We start from the raw sequence: 14,519 nt of genomic DNA, 5'->3' as shown, positions 1-14,519 counted from the left end.
TGTCCTTTGTAAGCCCAGTCTCAGGGTCTGGCACAGACCTTTTGAGCCCAGTTTCAGTGTACAACACAGACCCAGCTGAGTCCAATCTCAGATTCTGGCACTGTCCTTGTTGAGCCCAGTTTCAGTGTATAATACAGACCCAGCTGAGCCCAGTCTCAGGGTCTGGCACTGTCTTTGCTGAGCCCAGTTTCAGTGTATAATACAGACCCAGCTGAGCCCAGTGTCAGGGTCTGGCACTGTCCTTGCTGAGCCCAGTTTCAGTGTATAACACATACCCAGCTGAGCCCAGTCTCAGTATAATAACAGTGCCTGCTGAGCCCATTTTGACCTGAGTGTGGAGAGCAGCTTCCTCTGGCGGTAGTGGCTGTCCCAAGAAAGGCTGCGCTCCAATTCCTGCTTCAGCACAGGTTATTTCCACAACTCCTCCCACCCCGGCCTGTCTTTTGCACATCACCCGTCACGCTGGAGAATTGGTGTCGCTCAGGTGCCTTCGAAAGGAGGTGTTGAAGTTGTCAGTGTTTGAACCGTGAGGAAAGCTCTCCCTCCCCCATCCACCTGGGCTCTGTGATCCCGCTGAGCAGAAAATAGACTCCTCCCGGCCTGAGCACGCGATCTCGAGCCAGGGAAGGTGGAGACAGTCATTTTACAGAGTGTCTGCTCCGGGTAAGTGTAAAATGTGTTACTTTGTTAACAGTTAGCACGCCTGAGCTGCAGATTTGAGAGATTTAAAGCTCCTTTGCTGTTTTGCGTGTTTACTCCCTCCCTCTGCTGTTAATCCAGTGGCGGAATCCTGCGTTAGTTTGTCGCTGGCTTCGTCCAGCAAGGTAACTGGATGCGTTTTTATTTAAACCCCATGAGAAGGGAGTACAACACCTCCCAGACGAGTTTTAGCCGCGCCATCAGGGAAACAGGGCTATTCTCTGATAATTGTTCATGCGGCCAACTTTTTATTCCCAATTCTGCGGTCTTGTACCTATTCGTGGCGACACTTAGTTTGCTTTTCTTGTTGTACCTGTTTTGTTGGGTGTGAGCTGTATACATGGCTTATTTGACCAGAGGACAGAATGTGTTCGCAAATGTTCTAGAGGGAGCTGGGACTTTATTTTTAACAGTAACTTGTTCAGTTGCTCTGACAGTCCCGCGACTTTGCAGATAACCCGAACACCCAACTTTGTTTTTTTTTGCCTGCGGAGGGAACACCGCACTAAGAAACGGGATCTAACTTAATGTCGCTTGTTGTGAGACGCTTCTTTGCTGCAGTTTTATCACCCCCACCCACCCCGGGCATGCTTGGTTCGCATATAATAACAGCTTGGTGTCGGTGGAATAAACTTGGAACTTCACCAATACCTAGTCAAACCCAGGACCGGAGGAACAACATGCAATGGGGAGCGGTTTTTAAAAGACTGATCTATTTCCTGGGGTAAGCAGGTTGACCTGACAATTACCATGTGACGTGTCTCTTGGGATTGAGCTGGCTCTGTTGTTAAGGAGATGTGTTTTGGGACGTTACATCACTATTGTTAACTCTTTGAGGACTGCAGCACAACCCAGAGAAAGCAGGCAACATGCTTCTGTTGCTTAAGGTACACGGTTGGAGTGTATTTATTTGTTTTTCTTTAATTACTTCAGTATTCATCTAAAATTCTGGGAAATAATTTTAATAGTCATGAGTAAAAGTGCCTGTTTTGAGAACTTTTTGAAGTTGTAATTTTTTTTTGGCTTCAGACTTGTTCTTTGCAATGTTTTGTTTTCTGTTGGAGGTGCCCACAGTGTAGTGAGTACATGTGGTGATGTGATAGACTAAAGTGGAATTGCTGAGTTTGAATCCTTTATTGCTTAAAAATCTGTAGTAAAACTAGGTTTAGATTTATATAATTACTGTAGTTATTGGTAGTGAAGGAATCTTATTGTGGATGACCTGACAAGCCCATGTGGGTAAGTGTACCCATGTTTGGGCTGTACTACTCTGCTTATCAGCTGAAGTAATATTCAGTGCTGTGTTTGTATTGCCATAGCTTAATGGGTTATGTGGTAGCTACAAGAGCATTCTTTTTTGGTATTCAAATTGTTCACAATTGCTGAGAAAACAGACTAGTGTTCAGTTGTAGGACAGCAATTAAGATCAAATATTTAAAAAATAATTATTTCTGATAGCTGACCGGAATACATAACACACTGGAGTAACTCAGTAGGTCTGGCAGTATCTGCGGAAAGGGGGACAGAGTTAAGGTTCTGAGTCTGGCATGACTTCAGTTCTGAAGAAAAGTTGTAATGAACTTCAAAATATTCTCTGCTTGTTTCAGATTTTCAGCATCTGCAGAGTTTTGCCCTAATTGCCTAATTACATATTTGTAGGGAATCCTTATCCAATTTACTGACCTCTGCTCGTGGAAGATGTAAAGGGTGAATTGGAAATAATTACAAACAATTTCTAACAAGTACACTTGTCTTTATGTTCACAGTTTATCTTGAATTGTACAGTGTGATGACTACATGTGAATCTAGCTGATGAAAGTGAAAATTACAATTGAGAGAGCATGCTTTCACAACAAAGTAATCACTTTTTATGTTACTTTATTTTTGAGTTTATTTTCCTTTTATAGCCCCATTCCAATCTATATATGTGATTCTTCCAACATCCACTACCACTTGAACAATATGTTTCAAACTATCCCCTTTTTGCCACAGACATCTGATCCTTTTACACCACACCCTCCACCAGGATGGTGTGCAGAATGTTTGCTTCTTGCTTAGATGTCAACCCAAGCATTCCCTGTCTACCACAAGCCTTTTTTGTCCGGCTGAACCTGTTTCTAAATTGGCCAACTTCTTTTTTGATTCCAAATTAAAACATGTTGCTATAATCTGTATCTCAATGGGAACTGAACAGCTGGGGTTTTCCCTTCTCACCATCCAGGATCCTCGATGTGTTTTCCAGGTGAAGAGGTGATTTTTTTTTTTTTTCTTTTCCCCCAGTGTAGTGTATTGTCAGCACTGCACATGATGTGGCCTCTCCCACACTGAGGAGACCCAGCATAGGTCAGTCACTTTGCTGAGCGCCTCTCTTCAGTCGATGTGACCCTGACTTTCAACTGTTTTGTCACTTTAAATGTCTGTTGCATTCCCATTCTGACTCCTCTGCTTGGCCTCCCATATTATCCTGACAAAGTTCAACAGAAGCTGGAGGAGTAGCACCATCTTTCTATTGGATAGCTTACAGGTGTCAGACCTCAATATTTTGACAAATAGCAGATGATGGTTGTAATCCTCATGTTGCTTGTCCACCCTCTCTGGACCTGTCATTTGTTTACTTATCCTTTTACAGTGCCTTTTTGCCTTGCAGCACTGCCCCTTTTATTATTTAAATTATTATGCCTTCCAACATAAGCATAGACTTTTGTTCTTCCCTCGTCTCTATCTACATTCCTTTTTTGACCTCTTGTGTTTGATTAAAATGTGTTACAAAAGTTGGATTTTCTTGTTCTGACAAAAATAAGTTGCAGACATGAAGCATTAACTCTTGATAACATTGTTGCCTGACTTGCTGACTATTCACAGTATTTTGTTTATATTATTAAATGTTGCGCTTGGTCAGTCATGTGACTGAAAGGAATCAACTGGTAACGTTTTATTCATGACATTTTCAAAGAACTTTCTGTCAGTGGGGTGTTCAAAAATTGCCAATGATGTTGCACAATTGCTTGTACTAATATTAAGAATCTCATTCTTTAATTTGGAAGTACTGGCTTGTTTTAACTTCCTGAGCATCCTACCATGTGTGATAAAACTCCACACAAACAGCATTTCTATAGTGCTTTGAATGTATTAACATGACCCCAAGGTACGTCACGGAAGGGGTGGCAATAAATTTCATGAACTTTGGAAAGGAAAAGGAGATTGGAGATGGTGTGGTAGATAGCAAGTGTAGAGGGGTCAAAGGTGGATACTTTGAGGAGATAATTTTTTTTGTCAGAGGGAATAACATTACCTGTGAAGATGAAGCGATACAGTTAACCTGGAGATCAGGAAGGGAACTTGAGTCGTCAGCCGTTTTGTGTGGATAGTGTGGAGAGGAAAGCGGGGATTATCCAAGAGTATTTCAGAATTTCATGCTGAGCCAATCATGGAATTGTGGAAAACAGACTGTAACTCTGGCTCTCAGTTTTAATCCCAACATCATTGTTGTTGCAATATATGCAGTTTATCTTTTCCAGATGATGGATTTGCTATAGTGTCCTCACAGGCTGAAAAGGAGGCCACTCAGCCAGTCTGCTTGGGTCCACATGTTAGTCTTGTGTTCAACTTTGAAGCTCATGGCAAGAGTATAATGAAGGAGAGAGAAGTTAGATTAGGGTTTGGATGAGATGGTGCTGGAGCTGCATGTTTGAGAGGCATGTTGAGTTATAAGGGAAAGACAGAGTACAGGAAAGAGATTGAGTGCGTGCTGAACAGCATGGTATAAAGACAATCTCTCCATCAACAACTGCAAAATGCAGGAGCTGGTCATTGATTTCAGGAAGCCGTGTGGAGGGCACGCCCCTGTTTGCATCAGTGGTTCTGAGGTGGAGATGGTCAAGAGCATCAAGTTCCCAGGAGTGACGATCACCAATAATCTGTCCTGGTCCACTATGGTCATGAAAGCACAGCAACCCTTCTACTTCCACAGGAGCCTAAGGAAATTCTTCATGTCCATAAAGATTCTCAAATTTTTATAGACGCAACGCGGAAAGCATTCTCTCTGAGTGCATCACAGCATGGTACAGCAACTGTTCTTCCCAAGACTGAAAGAAACTACACAGAGTTGTGAATACAGCCCAGTCCATCACGCAAACCAGCCTCCCATCCACTGACTTTGTCTATGCTTCTCACAGCCTCAGGCAAGTAACTAACATAATCAAAGACCCCTCCCCCACTGGCTATACTGTTTTCCATCCTCATCCATTGGGCAGAAGATATGACAGTTTGTATACATGTAAGAACAGCTTCTTCCCTGCTGTTATCAGACTTTTGAACGGACCTCTTTAATGTTCATGTTGATCTCTCTGTGTACCTTTTCAGCAGCTGTAACATTGTATTATGCACCCTTCTGTTACCCTGATGCACTTGTATCACATGATCTGCCTGTAAAGCATGTAAGACAACACTTTTCACTGTACCTCGGCACACATGACAGTAATAAAATCAAATCAAATCAAAGCAAGTTAAATTGAGAAAGTTAATTCCAGCAGGATGAACAGAAAGAGATGGGTGCTGGTATGGAGGGGGATCTGGGCTCTTAATATTGAAGGCAAGCCTGTTAGAGACTCGAGCAGAGCAGCATCAAACTCCTGTAAATTATGCTATAAGTCATTTCTCTGTCACATTATATCTAAGAGCAATAGCCTCAGAATTTGCAACATTTAAAACAACAATCGTCATCAAACCTGTTCTGAAGAAGGGTCACTGGATTTCTCTGTGATTTCCCTCCACAGATGCTGCCAGACCTTCTGAGATTTTCCAGCAATTACTGTTTTTATTTCAGATTGACAGCATCTGCAGTTCTTTCGGTATATTTTTGTTTTAACTATCATCAAAACCTGCCATAGGAATATAGCGGCAAGGAAAGCCCATTCAGCTCTTTGAGCTGGTTCTATCATTTGACTAGATTATGGCTGATCTTCTACCTTAATGCTACTTCCTCACACTCTCTTCCCCATATCCCTTGGTATCATTAGTATCGGGAAATCTATGCATCTTGATCCTGAATATGTTCAGTGACTGAACCTCTACACCTTTCTGGGTTAGATATTCTGTAGATTTGTTGTCTTGTAGGCAAATAGATTTCTCTTCATCGCAGTCATAAATGGCCTACCAAATGTTCTGAGACTGTACCTCCAGTTCTAGACCTCTAGCCGAAACATCTTTCTACTTTGTTGAGCTCTGTGAGAAATCTGTCTGTCTCTATGGAAACACTCTTATTCTCTAAACTCTTGAGAATACAGGTCCAGACTCCATCCACCATTCTGGGAATCAGTCTGGTGAACCTTCATTACACCAGCTTTCTGCCAACTATTGCATCACATCTGATGCTAATACTGAACAAGTTCAATCCGAGTGAGATCATAAGTTGTACATTTTTTTTTTTTTTTTTCTTTTTGTTTACCATGGGAGTCAGTTATTGAACAAACTCACAAGAGACTGCCAAGGTACTTTTAGAAAAGAGAACAATCAAGTTCACTATAGAAAAGATAAATGTAAACTATACTACATAGTACAAGAACTATCTGAAGCAAACTTATTACAAGTATTGGAAAGAAAGATTCAACCCTTTTATTCCTACAATACCCTAATATCCCCCAAACCCCAGTAACGCATCACCCATGCTACTCCATGTTCAGCTGGTGCAGCCGTAACTAGTTTCTTTTTGGCAATTTCTGTGGTCTCTTGATGTTTTTTTTTAAATCAGTTAATGTTGCTTCTTGATTCCTTTTAAACAAGTTTCCAACTCAGCTCACTTATTCCTTAACCCGTATTAACTTCATGCTTGAACAGCTTTGTCCGATGTCATCCTTTACGACACCAGCACAGCATTCTGTTTCTGATTTATTTTCTAAGCATCCCCAGCATTTCTCCTCTTCTGTACTTGACTGTTTTTATTTTTTTGGAGACAGCTAAACTCACAGCACCTCTGTTGTTATGAACATATTGGTCCAGATATTCTGAGTCAGGATCCTCTAGAATTCCAGATGCAGCTGACTGTGTGGGAATTGTCCATGAAATTGAAGATTCTGAGGGGTAATTTCCCTGTGTCTGGAACTCCCTATTAAGGTTAGAATTCAGAGGGGTCTGCTTCCATTAAGTTAATAGGTACACAGGAAAAGTTAGGTGGTTTTAAATAAAAAGCCTGACTCCTACGCACACAGACACAGGTGCTGACAGAGGCACATGCTCACTCTTTCTCCTTGTATACTTACCTTTTTGCAGCTTTCAAAATGTCTAGCTGTGCTGCTGGACAATAAAATGTAAAAACACTCCGAATTCTGCAGAAGGGGAGGTGTTTTGACTTTCCTGGACTGTCCCTCACGGCAACTGAATTGATTTCAGGTACACTCTCCAATCCTGACTCCTTCAGCAGTGTAATTATGGGCTAGAAATGCAGAGCTCAATACTTACGTGGAAGAAAGGGAATGGAGAGGCAGTTGGACTGCAATGGCTGTCTCTCCCTGTCTGGCTGTCTCTCCCTGTCTGGCTGTCTCTCCCGGTTGTACAGCTCAGTCAGCAAACACCAGAACAAATATCTTATTGGGCGCTTTGGATTAATTCCTCTTGGGGAAGATAGGGATGTAGTGGTTATATCATTGGACTAGTAATCCAGAACCCTCGGCTCATGAGCTGGGGCTGTGTTCAAATCCCACCCAAATCTCAAATCGTGAAATTTTAATTCTGTAAAAATCTATAATTTAAAAAAAACTAGCCTAATGGAGATCACTGTTAATTGTTACAAAAACCCATATGGATCACCTCATGCCCTTTTGGGAAGGAAATCTGCCATCTTTACCTGTGACTCCAGACCCACAGCAATGTGGTTGACTCTTAACTGACAATGGGCAATTAGGGATTGGTAATAAATCAGTCTATGATGCCGACTTCCCATGTCTGATTTTTTAAAATTGCTGATTTTAGCTCACTGTTTAACATTAATTTCGGACTTTTTTTTTTTGAAAAAGAAAACAGGTCAGACTTTCACAGAACTGAAAGTAAAATCCATTTTTTTTTCTCCACTTTAGGACTTAAGTTTCCAAACAATATATTCTGAACCATCCTCACATAAGTACATCCTTTCTTAGGTAAGGAGATTAAACTGCACAGAGTACTCGAGGTGGAGTTCTATTAATTTGACTCTGGTAGCTGTGTGTGGGAGAATTATTTTTTCAGTGTTGGTAGAAATATTTTTGTTGTGAAATGTGCTTGGAAATAAATGGAAACTTAAGTCAAAGTTTTGCATCATGTAACTAATTGGAGAGAACAAAATACAAGAACTTCACCAGTGGGAGGTGGTGAAGATGATTAATCTGCAGGCTTAAAAGTCACAATGTTGACAACATGTACAAGAATAGTGTTTCTGGATGGTCCTCTGTCTTTTTGTTTTGGAGACCAGATTTTCACCAGATGCTGGCCTAGGATACAGTTCCTCTTCTGGTAGATCTTCCTTTGATATAGCTGCCCATAAATCTCTGAACAGTCCAGGTAGAATAGTGGTTGGATTAAAATAAACTGCAGATGCTAGAGATCTGAAACAAACATAAAGCAACATTGCTGCAGAAACTCAGCAGGGCTAGCAGAATCCGTGGGAGAAAGCTGAGTTGATGTTTTGAGTCCACTGACCCTTCTGGTTATATTACTGGGCTACTAATCAGGAGGCCTGGCCTAATAAACCAGAGAACATGCGTTTCAATCTCACACCATAGCAGTTAAAGCATTTGAGGTTTTGTTAAAAAGTCTGTAAATCTGCCACTGGTAAAAGTGACAATGAAGCTGTTGGACTGTCATATAATAACTGCGTCCCTTGTGTCCTTTTTGTTTTGTACATCATTTCTGGGATGGATTCATTCCTCTGTGTTGTTCTTAACATTGTTTATAAATAACTCCTAATTATATCAGAAATCATTAAGAAGAAGGTCCTGTACCTTGGCTTGGAAAAACTGTTATTCTGAACTGTTATTTCTCTACTTTTCTAATTTATTGCTGGACTTTATTTCTTCTTTTTTTTTCCCCAAAGAATTTGAACTTAAGAATCTGTACCTAGCTAGTCTTGTACCTAAGATGGCACCATAAGTAGCGACTTGTAAACTTTTCACAGTACTCATGTGAGTACACGTGCCATTAAACCTAATTCAATTCAGTTCAACAAGGGCACAGGCAGTAATCATGGGCCTTACAAGCAACAGGGTTTGATTTCACTTTTACCCAACAATTGTATGACCATGTGCTTTCTGTGAAAGCTAGGAGAGCTTCCCTCAGCCATTGTTAACATCTCTGAGGTTGGGAGCAATTTTGGCTGCGCACTTGAAACAAGTTGCTTGTCCTCCCTCTTGACTGTATTTGATGTGTGACAGAAAAGAAAACACTGATCTCAGCATAGGAAACAAAAGCCATTCAGTCTTCCTCCTGACTGTTCAATAACAATCAACCTTTTGTTATAAGCAAAAGTTCTTGGTCACATAGTCACAGAGTTACCATAAGGGTGCTGTATTTGCATAAATAAGACTTTGCTTTGCAAATAATTTTACCTGTTGTTGCCGAACAAACTGCACGAACTCGGTTTAGTCCTCAGTTAAGGACTCACCTTTATCCCCCTCCACCCGAACATCAATGAATACCGCTCGCGCCTGGACGTTGAACAGTTTTTCCGCCACCGCCTCCATGCTTATTTCTTTAATTGCGATTCTAACCCCCCTCTACAGACCCCTTCTCCTGCCTCCAACACACACCACCCCAAGGCCTCCTAACTCCTCCAAAACTTCTGATTCCCTGGCCCTCAACACCTCATTTTCACAATGGACGTCCAGTCCCCCTCTAATTGCATTCCCGATGCGGAGGGCTTTTAGGCCATCTGCTTCTTCCTCTCCCGCAGGCCCACCCAGTCCCCCTCCACCAACACCCTTATCTGCCTAACCGAACTCGTCCTTACCCTTAACAACTTCTCCTGCAACTCTTCCCACTTTCTACAGACCAAGGGGGTGGCCATGGGTACCCGCATGGGCCCAAGCTATGCCTGCCTCTCTGTAGAATTAGTCGGACAATCCCTCTTCCGCTGCTACACTGGCATTATCCCCCACCTCTTCCTCCGTTACATCGATGACTGTATCGGCGCCGCCTCATGCTCCCACGAGGAGCTCGAATGGTTCATCAACTTCTCTAACACCTTCCACCCCAACATCAAGTCCACCTGGACCATCTCTGATACCTCTCCCTCCTTCCTGGATCTCTCTGTTTCCATCTCTGGTGACCACCTGGAAACTGATATCTATTTCAAGCTCACCGACTCCCACAGCTACCTCGACTACACCTCCTCTCGCCCACCTTCCCGCAAGAATGCGATCCCCTATTTCCAATTCCTCCTCCTCTGCTCCATCTGCTCCCAAGATAAGGCATTACACTCACAGACGTTCCCGGCTGTCCTCGTTTTTCATGGACTGCAATCCCCCGTCCCGCCCCACAGTGGTTGAAAACACCCTCGACCGCATCTCTTGTGTTTCCCGTGCCTCAGCCCTCCCACCCCTTCCCCGCAATAAAAACAAGGACAGAATTCCCCTCGTCCTCACGTATCACCCCATTACCCTCCGGATTCAACACATCATTCTCCGCCACCTGCAATTTGACCCCACTACCAAGGATATATTTCCCTCCCCACCCTTATCTGCCTTCTAGAGGGACTGCTTCTCCGCGACTCCCTCGTCTGCTCCACACTCCCCACTAGCCCCACCACCCCCAGCACCTTTCCCTGCTACACCTGCCCCTACACCTCCCCCCTCACCTCCATCCGAGGCCCCAAGAAAACCTTCCACATTAAACACATGTTCACCTGCACATTCACTAATGTGGTATATTGTATCTGCTGTTCCCAATGTGGCTTCCTCTACATTGGGGAGACCAAGCGGAGGCTCGGAGACCACTTTTTGGACCACCTACACTTGGTTCGTGATAAACAACACCACCTCCCAGTTGCGAACCACTTCAGCTCCCCATTCCACTCCCTGGTCGACATGTCCATCCTGGGCTTCCTCCAGTGTCACAACGATGCCCCCCAAAAATTGGAGGAACAGTACCTCCTATTCCGCCTTGGAAGCCTACAACCCAATGGTCTCAATGTGGACTTTACGAGTTTGAAAATCTCCCCACCCCTGACTTCATCCCAAGACTAGCCCCCCTCTCATCCCTGCCTTCTTGACCTGTGTGGCTTCTCTCCACCTATCTGCTCCACTATCTACCTTCTATCACTGCCCCCACCCCGCCCTCGCTATTTATTTCGGAGCCCCCTTCCCCATTTCTGAAGAAAGAGTCCAGACCCGAAACGTCAGCTTTCCTGCTCCTCTAATGCTGCCTGGCCTGCTGTGTTCCTCCAGCTCCACACCTTGTTAACTCAGTTTAGTGTTGTTCTCTTTTTATACTGTCCAAAATTGACTGTAGATTTTAGAACTAGGAGCTGATTTAAATATAGATTGTATTGTCATGTGTACTCAAGTACAGGGGTACAGTGAAACATGTATAATGTGGAGCATAGTCTGAGAATTAAAGCCAGACCATTCAGGAGAAATGTTAGGAAGCACGTCTATACACAACGTAGTAGAGGTTTGGAACTCTCTTCTGTAAACAATACTTGATACTAAATCAGTTGTTAATTTTAAACCTGAGACAGATAAATTTTTGTTAATCAAAGGTATTAAGGGATATAGGCCAAAGCCAGATGTATGGAGTTAAGGCAGAGATCAGCCATGATGTGTGGTGGAACAGGCTCGAGAGACTGAATGACTATTCCTGTTCGGGTGTTCCTCTTCGTGTTCCTTTTACAACAACCCAGATAGTTGTCTTTTATCTTTTGCAGAGTAACTGGTTCACCTGTAGTGCAGGAATAGATTAGAACCTATTTACACATCATTATTATAACATATAACATACACAACATACAATTGGACTTGTGCTGGATATTGCACATACCAGAACAACACTAGTTAATAACACAGTCCTTCATCCGTTGATCTTCTGTGTACTTTGTTGATGAGAATAACTTTGCATCTTCACTGTTGGTTTCTAGGCAACTGGGAATACAAGTATGACTCTATCATCATGCAGTACCCTCTTTACCTGCCAGAGAATTGTACGTTTAATGTCTGTATGTCACTGGTGTTCAGTGTCGGTCATTTTGGAGTCATTCTGACATTTTGTTTTAAAAGCCATTCTGTGCTGTTTTGTTTTGGCTCAGATGTTCTGAACTCCTCCTCTCACTTACTCAGTCTCTTTTCCCCCATCTCATCCAACCTGTCTTGCAGCCGAGGAGTGATGGACCACGCCGTGGCCTGAGACACATCACAAACAACTGGAAAAGACCGCTGTCTACAAATAATAAACTTCAGGTCCTGTGTCTGATCTGGAGCTAAATTTTCAAACAAATTCTAGACTGACACTCCAACTATTCTGCAGTTCTGATGAGAGATCATTGACCTTAATTGTTAGCTCTATTTCTCTCTCCACTGATGCTGCCAGTCCTACTCAATATTTCCTGATTTTATCTCTGATTTCAAGTATCCACAGTATGTTGTTTTTAATTAATATCCATGTCCTGAGAGTTACCACTGACCAGATACTGAACTAGTTGAGCTTTACAAACACAGTGGCTACAAGAACAGGTCAGAAACTAGGAATCCTGCAGAGATAACTAACCATCTGACTCCCTAAAATCTGTAAACCATCTATAAGGCACAAGTCAGGAGTGTGATGGAATACTCCCCACTTGCCTGGATAAGTGCAGCTCCAACAACACTTTTTTTTTGTTTTTTAAAAAAACAAAAGCTTGACACCATCCAGGACACGGCAGCCCAATTAATTGACACCACATCCGCAAACTTCATTCCCTTCACTGACGTGCAGCAGCAGCAGTGTGTACCATCTAAAAAATGCGCTGCAGGAATTCACCAAGACACCTTAGACAATACCTTCCAAATACACAACCACTTCCATCTAGAAAGGCAAGGACAATAGATATGTGGTAACACCACCACCTGCAAGTTCCCATCCAAACCACTGACCACCCTGACTGGAAATATATCATCATGCCTTCAGTATCGCTGAGTCAAAATCCAGGAACAACTCCTTAACTGCAGTGTGGGTCTGTCTACAGCACATGGACTGCAGTGATTCAAGAAGGCATCTCACCACCACCTTCTCAAGGGCAACTAGGGATGGCCAGTAATGTAGGACAGCCAGCGATGCCCATATCCCATAAAATGAAAACAAAATTAAAAGTTGATGGTTTGTTTGAGCTTTAACGCATTCATAAAAAAACTTGACTAAGGTGCGTATTTGGGTCACACAAAATCATGATTTCCACCCAGGAAACAAAAGAATATTTTGGCTTTTTAAAATAAAATTACAGAAATTAACCTAGCTGGACAAAAATATATAAGAAAGGTTTCTTCAGGAATCCTGGGAAGTTTCAGTTCTGTTCTTTGAATGGAAGATATTGTATTAAGTGTAAAGACTTCTTTCTGTTTTAAGCAAAATAAATGGCTCTTAAAACATCACTTACCCATAACAGCAAATTCATTTGTCAGTTTTCAGGGATTTTAACAAAATTCACCTTGTTGTAGGCTTGTTTAGCATGGTGCAAAGAAAAGTTGTTTAATTTGGAGTGCAGAGAATTTCGCAGAGAGATAATATGGTAGTCCTGTGAATATTTGTTGTCTCTGTCCTCATCCTGTTTGTCTTACATTTTGAATGGAATTAACTGGTGTGCTCATTGAGATAGGAATTTAAAATTAGTTAAAATATTTTTTCTCCTTGGTCAAACATCTTGTTATATTAATAAGGGGTCAACTGGGGAAGAATGCAGAGATCTGGTCAGCTCACATTCCTTTGCTTAAGGGAAAAAATATATACCTCAGCTTTCTGAACACAAGTATCTAAATGATGCGGGGAAGGGAAATCCCAGGTTTGATTCTGATCCTGCGCTGAGTTGGCTGGTCTCGGCCAAAAAGGCAGTAAGGATATTTATTTAGTCTTACAATGTCCTTGGGTTAAGATGAGAAGAAATTAGTTGGACTGTCTGCTCCTGAATGCTGACTAATAACTCCTAGAAATGTGTGTGTACAATTAGTAATATAGATGCATATGTATAGATTATGTGTATGTGTACGAATGTACACACATGTAGAAATATGCTGAACAAAGACCGCATAGAACTTTTAAATGTGGTTTGATGCTGCGTTGAGTTTGGGTTCATAACTGACTGGTTGCAGAGGAAACAAAGTCAAGAACTGACCTTAGGCCTAGACTGCAAAGCAACATTATTTATTATTCATTAATATTAAAATTCTGCTATATATGGTAACCATAAATAGTACATAGGTTCTGACATTAGGTAGAGACTAATCTAACCTCTTCATGTGTTCATGTCGATGTGGTTATGTAAGTCTTCCAGCTGAAATTGTTGCAGTCTGGTGGTATTCTTCCAGCATTCTAACCCCTTCCACTTGGTGCCGTTTATACCCAATGATGTGCAGTTCTGTGTCATCATCACAAGGTTTGCTCCAGGCTTCTGAAGCCCTTCTGCAGCACAGCTTTGTAATGTCATTGGAGTCTAGGAACAGGAGGAATACATTTAGTCCTTTTGAGACTGTTCTGGTTTTCAGTGGACCATGACTCAAAGTGACATTAATCTGTAAACCTGATTTTGCTCAATATTCTTTTAGGACTTCTACTCAACAAAAATCTATCAATCTTTGTGAATTTGATATGGGGCAGCACAGTGGCTCAGCCTC

The 14,519-nt window shown here is 42.2% G+C and overlaps 1 protein-coding gene across 5 annotated transcripts in view; it reads left to right on the top strand.

Annotated features, from left to right (window-relative positions):
• Positions 1–307: 307 nt before the first annotated feature.
• Positions 308–14,519, top strand: part of fhip1aa (FHF complex subunit HOOK interacting protein 1Aa) — a 182,866-nt gene continuing 168,654 nt past the window's right edge. For 3 of the 5 annotated variants that reach the window (XM_048600882.1, XM_048600866.1, XM_048600889.1), the window contains exon 1: positions 308–663. The gene's annotated coding sequence lies outside the window, so the exon portion shown is untranslated. Of the gene's footprint in view, positions 664–800; positions 825–1,556; positions 1,587–14,519 lie in introns of those variants that run through there. The other 2 variants (XM_048600879.1, XM_048600873.1) reach the window with 2 other exon arrangements.

The sequence above is a fragment of the Rhincodon typus genome, chromosome 1 (assembly GCF_021869965.1).
Source record: "Rhincodon typus isolate 14 chromosome 1, sRhiTyp1.1, whole genome shotgun sequence".
Taxonomy (NCBI): Eukaryota; Metazoa; Chordata; class Chondrichthyes; order Orectolobiformes; family Rhincodontidae; genus Rhincodon; species Rhincodon typus.
Note: the sequence above shows the minus strand (reverse complement) of the source record. Positions and strands in the feature narration are given on the sequence as shown.